The sequence below is a fragment of the Balaenoptera borealis genome (assembly GCF_965194805.1).
Source record: "Balaenoptera borealis genome assembly, chromosome: X".
In the NCBI taxonomy this organism is placed as follows: domain Eukaryota; kingdom Metazoa; phylum Chordata; class Mammalia; order Artiodactyla; family Balaenopteridae; genus Balaenoptera; species Balaenoptera borealis.
The window spans coordinates 26,580,967-26,600,788 of record NC_138881.1 but is presented as its reverse complement, the minus strand read 5'-3'; the positions used below and the strand labels follow the sequence as shown (position 1 = coordinate 26,600,788).

The 19,822-nt window shown below is 40.7% G+C and overlaps 1 pseudogene across 1 annotated transcript; it reads right to left on the bottom strand.

The window, feature by feature from the left end:
* Positions 1-4,118: 4,118 nt before the first annotated feature.
* LOC309620450 (large ribosomal subunit protein eL30 pseudogene) lies at positions 4,119-18,728 on the bottom strand (annotated as a pseudogene). Its single transcript has one exon. The product of its transcript is annotated as a large ribosomal subunit protein eL30 pseudogene (transcript).
* Positions 18,729-19,822: the final 1,094 nt, after the last annotated feature.

Genomic DNA, 19,822 nt, shown 5'->3' with positions numbered 1-19,822 from the left:
GCCAAGACTTTGCACAACCCAGTTCTGGAACTGACTGGGGGTTCTCTGTCGACTTGGGGATTGACTGCCAGCCACCAGTCCCAAGGCCTGAAAGTAGCAGATAGCTATGTCCCCGTGTCTCCCTGGCAAGACCTGAAGGCGATTATCGGTTGGTGGGGCTCCTGAGGGTTCTGTCCAAGGCCGTTTCGGCAGCAGCTCAGCGACTACAAGATGCCCGGCATTCCTAATGCAGAGAAGGCTTTCTGAAGAGTGCAGGGGGCTCTGGGTCTGGAAAGCAGCTGTGTACTCACTAAGATAGACCCCCGAGGCAACAGAATGGCCAGGAACGCCCATGGCCTCTGCCCCAAATGTCTCATAATGTCACTCCCTTTGACATCAGAGCTGGGGCCCTGTCCTCTCAGCTCTGTCCTCCCGGCACCCCACACCTAGTGGGCACTCAGCAAATGTTTGTTGAATGACTTTGTGTGCATGTATACATGGTGCTTTACCAAACCCTGGAGACTCATAACCTGATTTCTGATTTACTCAGTAAACCTTTAATGAGTACCTACTATGTGCTACCACAGGACCCAGCACTGGATGGGTCAAATACAAGTTTACAAATCTGCCCACCTCCTGCTCTGGACTGCGAGCTCCCTACAGGCTTTGTCTTTAGACCCGGTTCCCATCCCTGTGTCCAGAACACAGGCCATGCTGACCAGTGGTTGTCGGACGACTGAAAAAAGCGTTGCTATACTTAGGGGAGCAGCTGCCCTGGGTAGCTAAATCCCAGAAGACTCCCAGTTCTGAGAATGGGCTAGAAAAAGGAGTTTGTCTTGACTTGGAAACAGCTCAATTTCTCTGGTGGGTCACAATGAACAGGCACCAGACCACTACAAAGGGGGCATCTTCTGATCTTCCTGTCCTCGCCCTGGGGGCCCTACTTAAGGGGGTGGTGGTCATGAGGCCCAGGAAGGTGGTGGGACAAGCCTCTCCCCGAAGTTGCCCCTGATGGGCGCCCCCATGTAACAGGAAGAGGCGCTTGGGTTGGACCCAAGCTCACACGTGGCTCAGCTCCGCCGGGAGAAGGTGGGCAGTAGGCAGATGAGCCTGAAAGGAAGGACACTTGTGCTCCCAGGGTCCGGGCGGCAGAGGGGCCACAGTCTGGGGCTGGAACCCTCACACAGGGGCGGGTGCCCAGCTCTCTCCAGGGGCTGCCCAGGTGAGCTTCAAGGAAGAAAACTCAGGCAGTGTCGAGCTTTCTGGGCTCGGGGCCAGGCAGTGGACAGCGTGGGTTTTGGCATCAGGCACTCCTGGGTTTGAAGCCCAGTCCTGCCACCTCCTGCTTCACTTCCAGAACCTTAGTTCTCTTACCTGCCAACTGGGGATAATATCGTATTTCATTGATTCTAGGAGCACAGCTTTTCCACTTAACATATCGGAATAAAATGAATTGTAAGCCGTGGCATCTTTCAGTTGAAATTGGCAGTGTTTTTCCCTTAGTGGTACATAGAATGGTGTGTTTTGTAATCAGTGGTGTCTTTGATACGACTCAGTATGGTACTAAGACCTACCTCACAGGATTGACGTGGGGATGCACCTCTCCAGCCCAGTGCCGGGCACACAGTGATGCCAAGTAAAGGAGAGTGGTTCCCTCCCCTCTTCCTCCTGCCCCCTCTCCTGACAGAACCTAGAGGGCGGTGTGGGCAGCTCCTCTGCAGCGCTGAATAAATCAGTTTAGAGCATCGGGAAATGTCTGGTTTTTAGAAGATAAACACCCCCTTAATTCCTCTTGGAAACAGGGAGGCTATTTATAGCAGCTGCAGAGCAAGTTAACCAGGCCACCAGCTCCTTTCTTCCCAGGTAATAGGTCACCAGGCACAGGGCCTGGTCCACCCTGGGTCCAGGCCCTCGATCCCTGGATTCCTGGCGGTGGTTGCACTGACCCTGGCTGGAACCCGAGGGGACAAGAGAGAGGAGCTGGCTCCCCCAGGCCGCCGAGACCACCGGGGCTTGTGACTGTGGCTCAATCCAGTCAGGGAGCTGCTGCCTGGAGAACCACGGGCCTGGGGGCGACTAGCCCTCTCACGTGGGGCCTGTGCGTGGCCTTGCCCACACCCAGCACGTGGGGGACATGGAAGGCTCCAGCGGACCAAATTCAGCTGGGCGCCAAGCACTGACTAGGTTTGCAAACTCTTATCTTGGCAAATGCTGGGGTGCCAGTCGCTCCCCTAAAGATTCTGCTGCAAAATGAAAACCTGGGAGTGTTTCCCAAGTTCACGAGGGAAAAAGAACCAATCAGGGGTTCTTGCAGGGGCAAGAGTAAGGTTTCGGAAGTTGAGATCAGGTCGGAATACCAGGCAGAGAAGAAGCAGATGGTCCAAGACCTGGAGCATAATAAGGGCACGGACTGACTGGCCTTATGGGCCTTGATCTGACGAGGGTGACCCCAGACACGCAGCAAACATTTGTTACATGGAGGCAAAAACTCTGAAGGTCCTCCCTTCCCTGCCTCCTTCAACAGAAGAACAGATTAGGAACTGGACTAAAAACGATACCTGTTCTTTGCAAGGTGTCTCAGGCCTTTTAAAACGTGCCAGTCCTGCCAGTAGCTCTGGAGTGAGCAGGTACCAGGCTTCCTCTTGGACAGATCGGGAACTGACAAACAGAGAGGCCCAGGGACCTCCCTAAAGGTACAGCACAAGACAGGGCAGAGGTGGGGCCCAGAAGGGAATTGCAGGCCTGCCAGCCCATCAGCCCAGGTGTGGTCTGGCAGTCTGCAGAGGTGGGCCCAGGCAGGGGGAAGGGGGGAGGGGGAGGGGGGGGAGGGGCAGGACCAGGGTCGCAGGAAATGCCCAGCAAATAACCCTGGGGAGGGGGAGAGTCCCAGTGTCAGCATTTTCAGCGAGTGTCTCAGTTCCTAGTTAGCATTCTAATGATCAGTTAACATCTTAGTCATCAGCAGGGGGAGATAAGCTGAGAATCAGAACAAAGACCGGTTGCAAAGCCCTGCTTCCTTCCCCTACTTGGCCAGCAGGTCATCCTGGTGATGCCCACAGCCGCCGGCAAATGCCAGGCCTGGTATTTCACCAGGAAATGTGGAGAGTTGCGTAGTGGCCCTTTCCAACCCCAGGCGGCTCACCGGCATCTAGGATTCTTTCCCTCCCCCAGGAAAAGGGAACCTGTTGCTTGTCTTCTCTTTGGAGACCGTGAGGGTGGTAGACTAAAAGCATCTAGGGACGGAGTCAAGGGGTGGTGTGCTCATAATTAGGCTGTCTGGGGCTGAAGGGGTGACAAGGCTTCTGGAGAAGACACTGCCCAGAGCTCTGGCCCCAGCACCCAGTCAAAACTCCTCTCCAAGACTGAGTTAGAAACTGAAAAAGCAAATTGTTCTCTTATGTTCTCCGCCCAACTACTCCCCAAGGAGTTGCCGCTTTGGAGCTGTAAACAATGAGCTATTTTTTCCTCGCCTTACAAAATCTGAGTGTCCCTTTTCTATACCATCTGAGGGAGTTCTGTTTAGGTGCAGGCTTTGTACGTTCAAAACCAGCTGACGTCACAGCCCCGGAAAGTGAACAACTTCTAGTCACGCTACCGTCTGGGCTCCGGATTACACATTCCTTAGTGTTAAATAACCTCCTAGAGCCAGGATCCCTGGATAAATACCTACACATTCTCTCTAGGTCATTCTCACACGCTCCCCATCTCTGGACTGTCTCCCACCCTCCCCTCCCCCCTCCCCCCCCCCCCACACTCAACCCAACCCCAGCAAAAGGCACTGCACAGAGGACGCCATTTCTCAGCTGAGGGGTCACCGGGGGACAGGGCAGTCTGCCAGGCAGTTCCTGAGCTTGCTCTTGGGACGGCCTTTTGGGGGCAAAGCACTTTCGAGCCAGAAGCAACACTGTCTTGGACTGAGACCCCCAGGGGCCTCGTGTCCACGACTGTCACGCCTTGCCCACCACTGGAGAGTGGCAAAATGGCTACTGCCCTTGGACTCCCCGGTGGCCATGGTGGTTGCCCGGCCCGGGGTGGGGTTCAGAAAGGTGACCTTGCTCTGGTCAAGGGCCGTCGGCGGGCCAGGCTACGGTCTGTAGATCTTAATGACGTCCTTGACGGGCCGCCGGCAGATGGGGCAGCAGGCCGGGCCTGCCTCTTGAGATGCAGCCGTGGCACAGGCACGCGTGTCCACACGTGTAGATGACTGTGCTCACTTCGCCATCGAAGCACGCCGCGCACTCGCTGTTCTTGCTGCCCGCCAGCTCCGGTGGGGAGAACGCGGGGGACACGGTGGGCTCACTGGGGCTCTGGGGGCCGTCACCAGGGACGACTCAGCTGCCGAGGAGGACTGGTTGACCCTGAAGGCCATAGCAGAATCGCTACCGTCCTGGGAGCCGCTGAGGGACCCTGATGGGGATGTGGTCGCAGGCCTGGACAGCAGGGTGCCTGGCAGGGTCCTGTGCACAGTGTTGCCCGTAGCTGCGTCGGGGCGCGGCGGTGGCGGTGGCGCGCTCGGGACGCACGGAAGCTAAATACGCGGTGGGCCGGGGAGCCGGGCCGGGGTTGGGCTCGGGCTCCGGGACATCGCAGCTGCACTGGCGAGCCGGCGGGCTGCCTCTATTTGTTTTACTTTGATTTGTATTCACATAAGAAGTGAGGAAAAACTGCCTCCCATATTTTTGTCCTGAATATTTTAAAAATAAGAGAAACGGAGAACCTAATTAACCACACCCCACTTCCATCCTATAATATTCTCACATATTTACCTATGAATAAAAATTAGTGAAATTATCTCATACAATTTGGATTTCTCTGAATGAAATTCCTTCTCTTGACACAGAGCTGCTTTAAAGATGGAAGGAAACATCAAGGAGTCTTACAATCCATGCTCATTCTTCTCCACGTTAAGAATCAAAGAAAGGAAACTGGAATCAAATTTCTTCGTGGTATGTTTTCATAGGATGAGTTGATTGTAAAATTTATATAGTGTAATTATTTTTGCATTTGGCTTATTTCTTAAGGGCCAACATACTACAGACTTACGTAACACATACTGCCTAACAAAGAGATACAGAATCACCTACAATAACTTGTCAGTTTGCTCCAATACCCAGTATGTCCTAAGTTTTCAACATATATATAGATTTTCAGCTATCACAGAATCAAAAAATGAGAAGAGAGAATCCTTAGCTCATCAGGCTGTTTCTTTGCCACTTTTCTTGTGTTTATGTCATCTTCCCACTTAATTATAAGCTCCTTGAAGACAGGAATTGAATCATGCTTCCTGGTAACCTTCCATGTTCACAGTGCAAAGCATCTAGTACATGTTAAATCCCTATATTTTGGCTGTCACAGATATTAGTTATTCCCCCACTTGGCTGAGGAAACTGACCTTGGTTACTTAGTTTGGGGAGGCCTAGTCAGGGCCCTTGCAGAGATACATGTACCTTCGCTTGCATTTGCACCAGGTATACAGGGGTGATTTCAACAATGCTGCTTTGGAGATGAATAGACCATAACTGTAATGGAATACTGTAGTCAAAATGGGCATCAGGAAAGTCTTGCCTTAAAGCATTCAGCTATTTCCACCGCACGATACTTACCATGGGTAAAAACGTAATACTATTAATAATGGGTGCTTTGGTATGGCGTTTCTGCTTCAAATGTCTTGTGATAGTTAAAAGAAAAGAGTAGCCCCTTTGAGAAAATACATCTTCAAAGACGCACTGGAATTTAAAACCAAACTCCACTGGCACCAAAGTGTCTCAGAAACTTATTTGTCCTGACTCAAAGGTGAGAGAGAAGCAAGGATTTGAGACTAAAGGAAAACACTGTAGAAGATTTCAGCATTATCCTGCAGTGAAGCTGACGTACTATGAATAGTCAGATTGATGGGTAAGCTGGCACTTGGTGGGTAAGCATCCATATACCTTTTTTTTTCAGTTTTTATTGAGACATAACTGATATATAGCCCTGTGTAAACTTTAAGGTGTACAGTATAATTATTTGACTTACAAACATCATGAAATGATTACTACAATAAGTTTAGCAAGCACCCATCATCTCATGTAGATACAACATTGAGGAAATAGGAAAATAATTTTTTCCCCTGTGATGAGAACTCAGGATTTACTCTCAAGTTTCATATATAATATACAGCAATGTTAATTATATTAATCATGTTGTACATTACATCCCTAATACTTATTTACCTTATAACTGCAAGTCTGCACCTTTTGACTACCTTCATCCAATATCTCCTCCCCCAATCCCTGCCTCTGGTAACTATAAATCTGATATCTTTTTGTCTTTGAAGTATAATTGACCTATAACACTATGTTGGTTCCTAGTACACAACATTCTATATTTCCATACATTTCAAAATGATCACCATGATAAGTCTAGTTGTCATCTGTCACCATACAAAGATGCTACATAGTTATTGACTATATTCCCACACTGTACATTTCATACCTGTGACTCATTTATTTTGTAACTGAAAGTTTGTACCTCAATCTCCCTCACCTATTTTTCACCTCTCCCACTGTCATCCCCTCTGACAACCATCCCTTTGTTTTCTGAATCTATGACTGTTTCTGTTTAGTTGTGTTTGTTCATTTGGGTTTTTTTAGATTCCACATATAAGTTAAATCATACAGTATTTGTCTGGCTTATTTCACTTAGCATAATACCCTCTGGGTCTATCCATGTTGTCACAAATGGCAAGATTTCATTCTTTTTATGTCTAGGTAATATGAGTAATATATATGATATCTTCTTTATCCATTCATCTATTAAAGGGGCACTTTGGTTGCCTCCATGTTTGGGTATGCTAAATAATGCTGCAGTGAACATACGAGTGCCTGTATCTTTTCTAATTACTGTTTATGTTTTCTTTGGATAACTACCCAGGAATGGAATTGCTAGATTGTATGGTAGTTCTATTTTTAAGTTTTTGAGGAATCTCCGTACTGTTTTCCATACTGGCTGCACCATTTTATATTCCCACCAATAGTGCACAAGGGTTCCCTTTTCTCCACATCCTCACCAACACTTCTTATTTGTTGTCCTTTTGATAATAGCCATTGTGACAGGTGTGAAGTAATATCTCATGGAGGTTTTAACATGTATTTTGTTTCACTTAAACTCAGCATTTCTTTTTGGGGGGGATTCCCTGGTGGTCCAGTGGTTAGGACTCCGTGCTCTCACTGCCAAGGGCCTGGGTTCAATCCCTGGTCAGGAAACTAAGATCCCACATGCTGCGTGGTGTGGCCGAAAAATAAAATTAAAAAAAAAATAATAAACTCAGGGCTTCTTTTTTTGAAATTTAATTTATAAACATTAAAACACAGAGATCTTAAGTGTACATGATGTATTTTGACAAATGTATGCAACTATGAAACCAACATTTAAATAATTATAAAGAACATTCTCATTATCCCACAATGTTCTCCCTTTATCTTTTGTCAATCTCCTTGTGGAGGAAACTACTCTTCTAATTTTTTTCACTGTATATTACTTTTGCTTGTTCTTGAAAGCACTTGTTAACTTATTTATAAATTAAATTTCTTTAAGAGATAGTCACATACTCAAATCTCCTACTTCTTGAGACAGTAGAAATGGTGAGTTGTATTTTTCATGGCATTTATCAATTTCATTTAGCTTATTGAATTTATTGGCATAAAGGGGTTCATAATGTTCTCTTATTACTCTTTTGATATGTGTAGGATCTGTAGTAATGTTCCCTCTTGAACTCTTATACTTTGTCATCTTTCCGATGACATCTTTCCGTTCTTTTCTGAACGTTTTAAGGAATCAAATTTGGCTTTGTTTCATCTTTGTTTGCTATTTTATTGACTTCCACTCTTATCTTCCTTATTGTCTACCTTCTACATACTTTGGGTTTGTCTTTTTCTGACTAATATAAAGTAGAAACTTCATTGATGCAAAAACATTCTTCTTTTTCCAATATAGGCATTTAAAGCTATAAATTCTCAACTAAGCAACACTTTAGCAACAGTCTGTACATTTTTACATGTTTTGTCTTATCAGTACGTTTTAAATATTTTCTAAATTTCCTCATGGTTTCTCCTCTGACACAGGTGTAAATAGATTTTCTGGTTATCTTTTTGTTGATGATTCTTTATTTAACTCTATTGTGGTCAGATAATATAATGACTTCAATTTGGGGGGATTTACTGAGAGTTATTTCATGTGCACATATAGAAAATGTATATTCTGTGATTGCTGTGGGAGTAGTATTCAGTACATGTCAATTAGATCAAGTTGGTTAAAAGTGTTGTTGAAATCTTCTATATTATTAATAATTTGTCTCCTATCAACTCCTCTGAGAGAGAAGTGTTAAAATCTACAAATATTATTGTGATTTCCTTTTTTTTCTATCAACTTTGGATTAAGGTATTTTGGAGCTATGTTATTAGGTACATATACATTTAGGATTGTTATGTCTTCTTCATGAATCATTATGAAATGATCCTCTTTACCTCTGTTAATAGTTACTGCCGAGAATTTTATTTTCTGTTATATTTATTTTGCCTTACCAGCCTTCTTATACTTCGCGTTTGCTGGTATACCATTTTCCCTCTTTTCAATTTCAACTAATATATATCTTTATATTAAATATACGCTTCTTAATAATTAAGATATAATTTAATGTTGTTTGTACTAACCATTCTGATAATCTCAACCTTTTAGAATGTTTAATGCATTTATACTTAAATTAATAATAGACATGGTTGAGTTTAAATCTACCATTTTATATTTGTCACATTTCTTTGTTCATTTTTTCTTCCCTTTTAAAAATTATTTTGGTTGAGAATTTTTTGTTTTCCATTTAATCTCCTCTATTGGCTCCTTAGTTATATCTTTGCATTATTTTAGTTATTTTTCTAAGTATTGCAATGTGCCTATATAACTTATAATCTAACCTTGAGTGAATATACCACGTCAAGAATAGCATAAGAACTTTCCAATAGTTTAATTCCATTTTACTTTTTCATTCATTTTGCTATTGTTATCATATATCTTACTTCTATATCTGTGGAACTCCACAATAAGTTGTTACTATTTTTTCTTTAAATAATAAGTTGTCGTTTATAAAAATTGAGACAAAATATATTTTATATTTACCCATAGAATCACCCTTTAGAACTCTTTCTTTCTTCCTGTGGAGCTGAGTTTCCATATGGTACAATTTCCTGTTAGAATGATATTCCTTTAACATTTCTTATAGTACAGAACTGATTATTAATCGTTTCAGTTTCAATTTATTTAAAATACCTTTATTTAACCTTTTAAAATATTTTCACTATAGAATTCTAAATTGACTCTTCTTTTCCTTTAGCACTTAAAAAAAATTCCATTGCCTTCTAGTTTCCACTGTTTCTAATAAGAAGTAATTTATCATAATAATTTCCCTGTATGTAGTGTGTCTTCTTTCCTTTGGCTGATTTTAAGGTTTTTCTTTTTATCTTTTGTTTCTGGCAGTTCGACTATGATGTGTCTGTGGTTTTATTCTTATTCATCCTGCTTGGAATTTACTGAACTTCCTGAATTTGTGTATTGACGTTTATTCTTCAAATTTGGAGCCATTTTTTATTTTTCCTGAGCTGTTCTTTTTTCTTTTGAAAATCCAACTACATACATATTAGTACGTTTGATATTGTTCCTACTCATTGACGTTCTATTTTCTCTAGATGGTTCATTTTGGATAATTTCTATTAATATGTCTTAAATTTACTGTTCCCTTCTTCTGTGTCCAATCATTTTTTCATTTCATATATTTTCATTCTAGTTCAAAATTTTTTCATTTTGTCACTAAAAGTTCAGATGTGTTTGATAAACACTGGCTATTCTACCCTAATATACCAAAGGAAAAATAGCAATGTCTTAGAAAGATATCAAGATAGAGAAGGACTAGACATCAGATATTTTACTCTGAAGGAAGGATATTGCATAAGCCTCTTGCAAGTTACATATATTTTAGATTCCACATATAAGTGATATTATATGATATTTGTCCTTCTCTTTCTGACTTACTACACTTAGTATGATAATCTGTAGATCCATTCATGTTGCTGCAAATGGCATTATTTCATTCGTTTTTTTATGGCTGAGAAATATTCCACTGTGTATATATACCATATCTTCTTTATCCATTCCTCTGTCGATGGACATTTAAGTTGCTTCCATGTCTTGGCTATTGTAAATAGTGCTGCTATGAACATTGGGGTGCATGTATCTTTTCAAATTATAGTTTTGTCCAGATATATGCCCTGGAGTGGGATTGCTGGATCATATGGTAACTCTATTTTTAGCTTTTTAAGGAACCACCATAGTGACTTCCATAGTGGCTGTACCAATTTATATTCCCACCAACAGTGTAGAAGGATTCCCTTTTCTCCACACCCTCTCCAGCAATTTGTAGACTTTTCAATGACTGCCATTCTGACCAGTGTGAGGTGACACCTCATTTTAGTTTTGATTTGTATTTCTCTAATAATTAGAAACATTGAGCATCTTTCCATGTGCCTATTAGCCATCTGCATGCCTTCCTGGGAGAAGTGTCTATTTAGGTCTTCTGCCCATTTTTTCATTGGGCTTTTTTTTTTTAAATTGAGCTGTATGAGCTGTTTGTATATTTTGGAAATTAAGCCTTTGTTGTTTGCATCATTTGCAAATATTTTCTCGCATTCTGTAGGCTGTATTTCATTTTTTTATGGTTTCCTTTGCTGGGCAAAAGCTTGTTTGATTAGGTCCCATTTGTTTATTTTTGCTTTTATTTCTATTGCCTTGGGAGACTGACCTAAGAAAACATTGATATGATTTATGTCAGAGAATGTTTTGCCTATGTTCTCTTCTAGAATGTTTTGCCTATGTTCTCTTCTAGGACTCCTCTAGGTGTCATGCCTTCTACTTAAATCTTTAAGCCATTGTGAGTTTATTTTTGTGTATGGTGTGAGGGAGTGTTCTAACTTTATTGATTTATATGTGGCTGTCCAGCTTTCCCAACACTGCTTGCTAAACAGACTGTCTTTTCTCCATTGTATATTCTTGCCTCCTTTGTCAAAGATTAATTGACCATAGGTGTATGGGTTTATTTCTGGGTTCTCTGTTCTGTTCCATTGATCCATATGTCTGTTTTTGTGCCAATACCATGCTGTTTTGATTACTGTAGCTTTGCAGTATTGTCTGAAGTCTCGGAGGGTTATGCCTCCAGCTTTGTTCTTTCTCCTCAGGATTATTTTGGCAATTCTGGGTCTTTTATGGTTCCATATAAATTTTAGGATTATTTGTTCTAGTTCTGTGAAAAATGTCATGGGTAATTTGATAGGGATCATATTAAATCTGTACATTGCTTTGGGTAGTAAGGCCATTTTAACAATATTAATTCTTCCAATCAAAGAGCATGGTAGATCTTTCCATTTCTTTGAATCATCTTCAATTTCCTTTATCAATGTTTTAAAGTTGTCAGCATATAAGTCTTTCACCTCCTTGGTCAGGTTTATTCCCAAGTATTTTATTTTTTTGATGCAATTTTTAAAAGGATTTGTTTTTTTACTTTCCCTTTCTGATATTTCATTGTTAGTGTAAAGAAATGCAAACAATTTCTGTATGTTAATCTTGTATCCTGCTACCTTGCTGAATTTGTTTATCAGTTATAATAGGTTTTGTGTGGAGTCTTTAGGGTTTTCTATATAGAGCATCATGTCATCTACATATAATGACAATTTTACCTCTTCCCTTCCAATTTGGATACCTTTTCTTTTTCTTGTCTGATTTTTGTGGTTAGGACTTCCAATACTAGGTTGAACAGAAATCGTGAGAGTAGGCATCCTTGTCTTCTTCGAGAGTTTAGTGGGAAGGCTTTCAGCTTTTCGCCATTGAGTATTGTGTTGGCTGTGGGTTTGTTATAAATAGCTTTTAGTATGTTGAGGTATGTTCCCTCTATACCCACTCTGGCAAGAGTTTTTATCATGAATGGATGTTGAGTTTTATCAAATGCTTTTTCTGCATCTATTGAGATGACTGTGTGGCTTTTGTCTTTTGTTGATGTAGTGTATCACACTGATTTATTTGCATATGTTGAATCATCCTTGTGACCCTAGGATGAATTCAACTTGATCATGGTGTATGATCTTTTTTAACTGTTGCTGGGTTCAGTTTGCTAATATTTTGTTGAGAATTTTTACATCTATAGTCATCAAAGATATTGGCCTGTAATTTTCTTTTTTGGTGGTGTCTTTGTTTGTTTGTTTTGTTTTGTTTTTAAACAAGCTCGGGACAGTTTTGTTAAGGAAAAATTGTGCATGATTTACTATTCACCAGTCTGTTCTGGCATGCTTCTAATGATATCAGAATCACCTGGATCAATGATAGCCAGTGTGCATACTCTGTAGTATTTTCCACATTCTGTGCCCAATGTTATTGCCACTGTAATGATGGATACCAGTTTTGGCCAACATGGCATAATACTCTATTTCAGATTCCTCAAGGCTGGGAAGTTGTTGGCAAGGATGACCAGTTTTGCTTTGCCTTGTCTGATCATTTTCAGAGTCTGCTTCTACCCCAGCAGGTACTTTCCACTCTTCATAATGAGTTGGAGCCTAGAGTTGATTGACTCCAGTGACTTTTTCATCTTCTTTGTGGCCACCATCTTCCTGCCTTAGGTGCAGAACTCCCCCAACCACGTGGAGCCGCCAAGATGGCTGGGGAGCAAGAAAGGTGTCTGGTTTTGATATCAGGGTGATGGTGGCTTCATAGAATATTTTGGGAGTGTTCCTGCCTCTTCAATCTTTTGGGAGAGTTTGAGAAGAATTGGTATAAGTTCTTCTTTGTATGTTTGGTAGAACTGCCCAGTGAAGCCTTATGGTCCTGGACTCTTGTTTGCAGGGAGGTGTTTTTTGTTTTGTTTTTTTTTGTTTGTTTTTAATTATTACAGATTCTATTTCACTTCTAGTGATCAGTCTGTTCCAATTATCTATTTCTTCTTGGTTCAGTTTTGGTGGGCTGGATGTTTCTAGAAACTTGTCCATTTCTTCTAGGTTGTCCAATTTGTTGGCATATAATTGTTCATAGTATTAGCTTATGTTTTTCTGTATTTCTAGGGTGTCGATAGTTATTTCTCACATTTCATTTCTTATTTTGTTTATTTGGGTCATCTCTTCTTGGTGAGCCTGGCCAGAGATTTGTTGATTTACCCTTTGGTTTACCCTTTCAAAGAACCAGCTCTTGATTTTATTGATTTTCTATTGTTTTTCAGTCTCTATTTCCTGATCTGTATTGTTTCCTTCCTTCTACTGACTTTAGGTTTTGTTTGTTCTTCTTTTACTAATTCTTTGAGGTGGTAGGTTAGGTTGTCTGAGATTTTTCTTGTTTTTTGAGGAAGTCATGCATTGCTATGAACTTCCCTCTAAGGACTGCTTTTGGTGCCTCCCATAGATTTTGTATGGTTGTGTTTTCATCGTCATTTGTCTCAAGGTATTTTTTAATTTCCTCTTTGATTTCATCATTGACCCATTTGTTTTTTAGTAGCATGTTGTTTAGTCTCCACATAATCTTTTTTTTCTCATTTTCTGTGGTTGATTTCTAATTTCATGCCTTTGTGCTCAGAAAAGATGCTTGAAATAATTTCTATCCTCTTAAATTTGTTGAGGCTTGTTTTGTGCCCTAGAACATGGTCTACCCTAGAGAATGTTCCAATTGAACTTGAAAAGAATGTGTATTCTGGCTTTTGCTTTTTTTTTTTTCCTGGATGTAACATCTTGAAAATATCAATTAAGTCTAACTGTTCTATTGTGTCATTTAGATTGTTGCCCTATTGACTTTCTGTCTATAAGATCTGTCCATTGATGTGAGTGGTGTGTTAAAGTCCCCTACTGTTATTGTATTCCTGTCAATTTCTCCTTTTATGTCTGTTAGTATTCGTTTTATGTATTCAGGTGCTCCTATATTGGGTGCATATATGTTAACAAGTATAATATCCTCCTCTTGTTTGACCCTTTTATCATTATATAGTGTCCTTCTTTATCTTTCTTCATGGCCTTTATTTTAATGTTGATGACTTTTTATGATCAGGCAATTATATCACTGTGAATTCTACAGAGGCTTTGGCTGCCCATCCTTTCTTGTCCTTATGAAAATGCAGTTATAACTCTGTGAAACCTTGAGAAACTTTAAGCTGCCCATTCTCATCTACCCTCAATGATGAGTGCGAGCAATCCATCAAGGAGGAGATTTTCATTGTGTTGAATTGGTGGTGGTCAACTTTGCCTCACTGCTTCCAGTCCCTCCTAAGTCTGGGAACTATGTTTCTCAGCATCACCTTCACGCTATAGACCCAGGCTATGGTTTACCAGTGAGAGGAACTCTTGTGAAAATTGGAAAGTAGAAACGATAAAGAAGCTATTATTGCTCAATACATCATGACAATCAGAGGGGCAGGCATCTAGTTCCAGACCACTCTGCAAACTCCGACTTTGTGGTATTTGAAGTTTCTTGGACTTCCCAGGATTGGCAGCTTCTTCACTCATTCCAAGCTTTCAGACTGATGTCACAGTGGCTGTTTCTCTGATCCTTCAGCTATATACTTCCAGGCCTTCACTCTCCTAATTCCCATTTTAACCCCTAATTGCTATATTAAACCTCTTATTTCCTTAATTCTTAGAGTTACTTTTAAAATTCCCAAACCAGACTGACAGATATTCTCAAAATTTCCAAGCAATAGCAATTGTGTTATCTCAAAAATGTATGTCAACCAAAATTATGTTGGCAAAAGTTATTACAAAAATGCATTTTGAACAGTATGTCATTAATTATTAAGATACCACAAATGTTACCAGATTCTAGCCATAATTATTGCAATAGGTTGAAATACAAGCAAGGCACATTGAAGAGGCATCCTGACATCTCTCTCCCAAATGGGACTTTCTTTCAGATCATGATCATCTGACAAAAGATGCCATAGTACAGAGTTGAACCCTATGATATTACTGATACTTGATAATTTTGACCTACAGAAACAGAAATATCTTATGATTTAACCTAAGGCTATGATAATCTCTTCATTCTAATGGATTTTTAGTGGAACCTATATCATTTTTTCCCATATAGGAATGGTGACTTCTCTTCACAGAATCTATATTGTGTAAGAAGAGAATATTTGCTGAGGGTATGCATGAAGTTGTAACTCCCTGAATTCAGATGAGAAGTCTGTGTCTTTGAACTCAAAGCAGCAGTGCCCTCAACCATAGATGATTTCATTTTTTAAATGTTAGGAAAATTTCTTCCTCAAAAATCCTAATATCTCATCAGATGTCTGTCCTATGTCAGGACAGACATCTGGCACCATTGACATTTTGACCCAGATAATTCTTGTTGTGAATGAGGGGTGGGAGGAGGGAGGGGGTGGGAGGGATCCTATGCATTGTAGAATGTTTAGCAGTATTCAGGCATCTACCCACCAGATGCCAGTAGCACCTCCCAGTTGTGACAACTAAAAGAGTAACCAGACATTGCCAAATGTTCCCCTGGGAGGAGGGTGGTAAATCATTCATGGTTGAGAAACACTCTCCTAGATAAAACAGAAATACGATGTTGGCAAGAGCTTAAGGTCTCTCTACCATCAGCTTGTATTTCAATATTCTACCTTACATTTGGTTTTTAATTCAAGATGGACTAAAATCCTTTCAACATTTCAGTAAGGATATTGAATGTTATCAAACTGTGGGATGTGCCAAAAAAATTTTTTTAAAGCGCATTGGCTATAAAGAATCGAAGGAGAGACCATGTTTAATTGTTTATGAGTAGCTGAGTAGCAATTTAGAGTGAGTTCACACTATATGCTGCTGCTGTTTATTTTTCTTTTACATTAGATATAATTTTCATCACTGGGAGATATTACATTGGGTATCAATAAAATATACTATACAATGGATGAGCATGTACTCAACAAAACATCCCTTAATTTTCAAATTCAGCTGTAAACTACTTCCACCTTGACTCACTGAAGCATAATACACAGGAATTCAAACAAAATGCCTAATACTGAATCACTGTGCTCCTAAAACAACACAAGCTTCAACTTGTTTGTTCTCTCTCCTCTTCTCCTGAACTTTATCTTATTTTCTGATGAATTTCAGGCTCACCAAGCAAAACATGTAGCACAAACTAACAGGGAAAACAATCACTGACCTAGCAAGTGAATAGCAACACACTACTAAATGGAGCCTCTTACACAGGGTAGTCCCCTAGCCTGGAGAAAGCAGGCATGTGAAAGCCCAGCTGGTCCTCTCATTTCAGCTGTATCAACAACTAGTACTATTACTACAGCAGAACAGGCTGTTGATGATTCATCTGGAATGTACTTCAGTTTTTAAATTTCACAAGGACCATATATATTCTCCTCAAATAGATAAAATCTACATTCTAACATCTTATTTATTGGACACTTGTCTTTCTAAAATACTATGAACATAAACACACAAAAATCTAGCAAATCTAATAGTTCAGACTACTTTACCTAGAGGATATAATCCCTCTCATCATTTCATTGCTCCTATCACCCCAAGATCTCATCATCATCATGAAATGCCTTTATCACCATGAATTTGGCTCAACAAATTGGGCAATGAGGTTGAATGTCATTAGACTGATTAAGAAAAACAGTTTCCTTCACATTCAAGTAAATCTATGGAAGGAGACTTACATGGATTTGGCAATTTTGTCTGCTCAGGAATTCAGCCACAGCCATTTTCCTTGACCTTCTTCCCAAACCTCAGTGCCATCATGCTGACTTCCCTCCACACTCGCCAAAGAAAACCTTTACTATGCGAATGTCTAGGTTGACTGGAGCTTTATGAAGATTATACTGAACTTGAGACTCTTTTCCATACTATGTATTATCCTAGTCTAAGGAAAACTCAGAATCAACAATGAGAGAATATTTCTATCTTATAAATGGAAAGATTAAGAACTATTTAAGGCAAAATATTTAGCAATAACAACAAATATGCAAAAGCCTTGTCAGATGGGGTGGACAATGTTACTTCCATTTTAAAAATGAGAAAAATGAGGCTGTGAATGTGGTAAATATGAACACAATCACACTGCTAATGGGTAGGCAGAACTGGGGATACACACTTAGAAATTCTGGAAATGAGTCTAGCGCTACTCCTCCATATCATGCTGTAATAAAAATAAACAGATAGGGGACTTCCCTGGTGGCACAGTGAATCCGCCTGCCAACGCAGGGGACACAGGTTCGAATCCTGGCCTGGGAAGATCCCACATGCCGCAGAGCAACTAAGTCTGTGCACCACAACTACTGAGCCTGCACTCTAGAGCCCGCGAGCCACAACTACTGAGCCCACGTGCCACAACTACTGAAGCCCACACACCTAGAGCCTGTGCTCTGCAATGAGAAGCCACCGCAATGAGAAGCCTACGCACCGCAATGAAGAGTAGCCCCCCACTGGCCCCAACTAAAGAAAGCCCGCACACAGCAACAAAGACCCAACTAAGCCAAAAATAAACAAATAAATTTTTAAAAATAAATAAATAAATGGAGAGGTATGGTGCCATTGTAAATAAATATTGTATATATAGCAATACGATTTCATACAACTTACTCACCACAAAAGAGAAAGAAACATATCCTGTTTGGATTTCCAAGGGGCATTATCTGAAAGAAAACATCAATTTACGCCTCCTTTTGTAGAGAAGAAATAATTGCATTCATGTAAGCTTAATTCCTGAGATTCTGACAGGGTGTGAAGGTCATGAACAAACCAAGAAGTCAAAAACCCTAGAGAAATGCAAATCAAAACTACAATGAGATATCATCTCACACCGGTCAGAATGGCCATCATCAAAAAATCTACAAACAATAAATGCTGGAGAGGGTGTGGAGAAAAGGGAACCCTCCTGAACTGTTGGTGGGAATGTAAATTGATACAGCCACTATGGAGAACAGTATGGAGGTTCCTTAAAAAACTAAAAGTAGAACTACCATATGACCCAGCAATCCCACTCCTGGGCATATACCCAGAGAAAACCATAATTCAAAAAGAGTCATGTACCAAAATGTTCATTGCAGCTCTATTTACAATAGCCAGGACATGGAAGCAACCTAAGTGTCCATCATCGGATGAATGGATAAAGAAGATGTGGCACATATATTCAATGGAATATTACTCAGCCATAAAAAGAAACGAAATTGAGTTATTTGTAGTGAGGTGGATGGACCTAGAGCCTGTCATACAGAGTGAAGTAAGTCAGAAAGAGAAAAACAAATACCGTATGCTAACACATATATATGGAATCTAAAAAAAAAAAAAATGGTCATGAAGAACCTAGGGGCAAGATGGGAATAAAGACACAGACCTACTAGAGAATGGACTTGAGGATATGGGGAGGGGGAAGGGTAAGCTGTGACAAAGTGAGACAGTGGCATGGACATATATACACTACCAAACGTAAAATAGATAGCTAGTGGGAAGCAGCTGCATAGCACAGGGAGATCAGCTCGGTGCTTTGTGACCACCTAGAGGTGTGGGATAGGGAGGGTGGGAGGGAGGGAAACGCAAGAGGGAAGAGATATGGGAACATATGTATATGTATAACTGATTCACTTTGTTATAAAGCATAAACTAACGCACCATTGTAAAGCAATTATACTCCAATAAAGATGTTAAAAAAAAACCACACTGGAGGGTGATAACTGAATCAGTGGTACACACACACACACACACGCACACACGCACACACACGCGCACACACACACACACACACACACACACACACATATACTGGTATCATTTTTCTATTCTATCTGAGAAAGAAAAAAATCAGAGAATATTTTACTTTGGAAAGAATATACTGAGAACAAAAACAATTTCTAAAAAACTTGTTCGTGGCTCACTGACTTCTGGAATATTCTAAAAATCTAAACTCCAATAAACCTTTTAATCCATAGTAATGCCCTCCTCCATCAAAAGAAGATGAAGCCTACAGGAAATACTGACATGGATAAGCATACAATCCTACAGCTCTCTGTGAAAATATGAAGTACCTGTTATCTGAGTGGGATCTCTCTTTCCAGAACACTAAGATTCTTTCAAGACCCAGACAAAACTGTTGTTTGTTGCTTTGCTTGAGGTTTGAATCACTCACTAATCTTCAAAAAAAAAAAAAAAAAGCACCACAAATATATTAACATAAGGCTTTATGCTATTAATTCAGTAGCATATTCAGTGATCTGTGATCCTTGGTGATCCTTGCCCCATTCAGGAAACTAGAAAACAGAGCAACTATATCTCAAAAAATGGTTGTTGCAAAAGGAGCTGAGAACTTTTAATAAGCGGATTCATGGCAGAAAGATTATATAATGGTTCAGAGCAAAGCTATCCACCCCAAGACTAGAAAAGATACTCCAGATTAATGGGATTGCGGGAAACCTCTATGAAAAACATCAACTAAATATAGTCAGTGTTGCATCACTCAGAAAGGTTAGACTTGAGCCTTACATTTCTACCAAGTTCAGCCTCATCTTGAAGGTGGGGTGTGAAGGGAAATCCTGATAAATTTGAGATCCAAGAGCAGAGGGAAGCTGCACTCCCTTTTCCAGAACACTGTAGCGAGGTGGCAAGCATAAAGAGATTTAGAAATATCTGCACCGGGTGTCTAGGCCAATGGGACTGAGAGCTCGCAGAGTAACTGTGCCCAAAGGTGGAAAAGAACAAAGAAGATAATTTCCATGCATCCACAGTGGTGTAGAAAGAACCAAACTGAAGATGGCTTGCAGCTGGGAGTGGGACTTAGCTAT